This window comes from Borostomias antarcticus (assembly GCF_949987555.1).
Source record: "Borostomias antarcticus genome assembly, chromosome: 16".
Lineage (NCBI taxonomy): Eukaryota > Metazoa > Chordata > Actinopteri > Stomiiformes > Stomiidae > Borostomias > Borostomias antarcticus.
This window is the reverse complement of record NC_140249.1, coordinates 15,385,327-15,387,826: the sequence shown is the minus strand read 5'-3', so window position 1 is coordinate 15,387,826 and position 2,500 is coordinate 15,385,327. Positions and strand designations below refer to the sequence as shown.

The window sequence follows — 2,500 nt, the reverse complement described above, 5'->3', positions numbered from 1 at the left end:
TGGACAGTGCTGTGTACGACTGATTTAACGCGACACAAATAAGACAGAAGCGCTTTCACTTATTGTTCATGTGCAGGGCAGCCATCTTGATTTGACGTCAGCAGCTGTGGTTGGATCGGATAGATTTTTTTACCCCCGGAGCAAAATAGCGGAAATCCAAGTTCAGGTGGCGTACGGTACGGCGGCCATTTTAGCGTCAAGCTTGGACAATCCCACGTTTCCCGTGCGTGAGACACAGCAGGAGCGCAGCCTCTTCCCCTCGCCTCCTCTCCTCTCAGCGTTTGAAGTGTGTCCCCCTGCCAGGGGGCTCCAGACTAAACGCCGCCCCCCCCCGGTGTGCGGGACGACAGCCCCCCGCCGCACCCCCCTGCCGTGCCGCTGTCCGAGAGCGGGCTAGACGGGCTCATTAGCTGCCATTAGCCATCGTGAGGCAGAGAGCACACACACACACACGCACGCACACACACACGCACACATAGACACACACACGCACACACACGCACACACACACACACACACACACACACACGCACACACACACACGCACACAGAGAGGAGGGTACCGCCGCGCGACAGGGGTGTCAGGTTGCCATGACGACTCTCTCATCCGTCTCCCGGATTGATGAAGGAGGGAGGAACAGAGGGCGAGGAAACTCGTCTCCAAAACTCATCCCTCACTGGAGCGTGCGTTTACCCTCGGATGACATCATCTTAGCATTCACTTCCTGTCCTCAGGCGACTCCGTGACGAACAGTCTACAGTCTCTCTGACACATTTGACTTTTGATACTCTTTTGTTATTGATGAGGAAGAAAGGAAAGTAAGACAGGCCACATATCTACTGTATCTAAAGCATACTGTACCTCTACTATTCACACAGTAACTCTTATCAAAAGTCGTAAATGAAAGACATGACACCTGATAGTGTGACATCTGTGGAAATGAGAAAAAAACAGACAGAACCAATGGTTCTGTAGCCTAGCAGCCCACAGGACAGGAGCCTACAGTATCTCCTGATTCCTGTGTGAGGCAGCTTGATGTACAAGTACACCCCCTGGACATGACGCTAGCATGTCGCAGGGACTTACCCAGAATGCCATGCAAGGAGACACTGGGTACCATTCTTTCTTTTTTTTCCTTTTTTTTTAGGGCTTTAATGTTAAAGGACAGTGTAGAGAGACAGGAAACGTGGGAGAGAGAGAGGGGAGGACATGTGGCACAGGACCCAAGCCGGGAATCGAACCCAGGTCCGCCGCGCAAAGGACTAGCCTTCAAATGGTGGCCGCCTTACCCGGTGAGCTACCGGGGCGCCCCGCTGGGTACCATTCTTATAGTCTTTGGTACAGCCGGGCCGGGGATCGAACCCCAAACCTCCCGATCTAAGGGCGGACACTCTAACCACAAGACACTGAGCTGGTGACAGACAGAAACCTCACAAAACTCAGTGAAATCCCAAATGGTCCCTGACATCGGTGACTGCTCAAACACCATGTGGGAGATTCCCTCCATCTCCAAACAGAGCTCCGCCTCGGCAAACAACGCTCCCAACGTTCCCAACGCTCCCAACGTTCACACTCTGCATCTGGTTTTGTGAATTCAGTCTCATAAAATATGTTCAGTATGCTGGAGTTTTTGTTTGTGTTTGTTTAGTTTCTGTTTGTTTTGTGCCTTGCTAATTTACTCCGTGCCAGCGCTGCCTTAGCCGGCTTCTGCTGACAGGCAACGTTAGCGAGCGTGTTAGCGTTAGCCAGCCTACGACGTCACCCCTCAACCGAAAGTGGCGCCGATCCATTTTTTGTCGAGATATGTAGGCTACCAAGGAAAACTTGAGAATATCCATTTCGGTTAGAAGTGAATGAGACTCATTCTGATGCTGATATCACAAATGTTCTGAAGGGATTCCGCGGCACCCCTGGACCCTCGTCAGAGCACCCATGGGGTCCGCCGCGCCCACTATGAGAAACCCTGCTGTAGGGTGTCGGGTGGCAACATGGCGACCCCTGCTTAACCCCCCCCCCCCACCCCCCCACCCCGGCAAAAAATAATCCAAGGAGACATTTCTGCTTCCTCCGTGTGTCTGTGGCTCCGGTTCATCACGGCTACCGCGCACGGACGAGTGTGGCTGTTAGCGACCGCGTCGCTATCCCTCCCTTGGCGATCGCGCGGTACGGACGAGCTCGGACGCGACGGTAGCGGCGTGCATTTGCGCTTAACGAGCTCTTTAAGCAGACTCCCAGCAGCCTCGGCGTGTACCGTGTGATTTACACCGAGTATTTGTGTAGCTACACATGTCGTCTTAGTAGGGCTTCACACCCTGCTGGCCCTGCTGTACATGGTTTCCTGCGGAGCGTGAGACGAGGGGCTTTAATTGGCTGAGATCATTAGCGCCATGAGTCTATAGTCTCCCGGCTCTTAACGCCCTCATAATAACGCCCTCATAAAAACGCCCTCATAGTAACGCCCTCATAATAACGCCCTCATAGTAACGCCCTCATAGTAAC

At 53.3% G+C, this 2,500-nt stretch overlaps 1 protein-coding gene across 1 annotated transcript in view; it reads right to left on the bottom strand.

Moving 5' to 3' along the window:
• Positions 1-2,500, bottom strand: part of brsk2a (BR serine/threonine kinase 2a) — a gene marked incomplete at both ends in the record, with an annotated part of 149,315 nt that overhangs the window by 72,189 nt on the left and 74,626 nt on the right. The gene's annotated exons all lie outside the window — the stretch shown is intronic.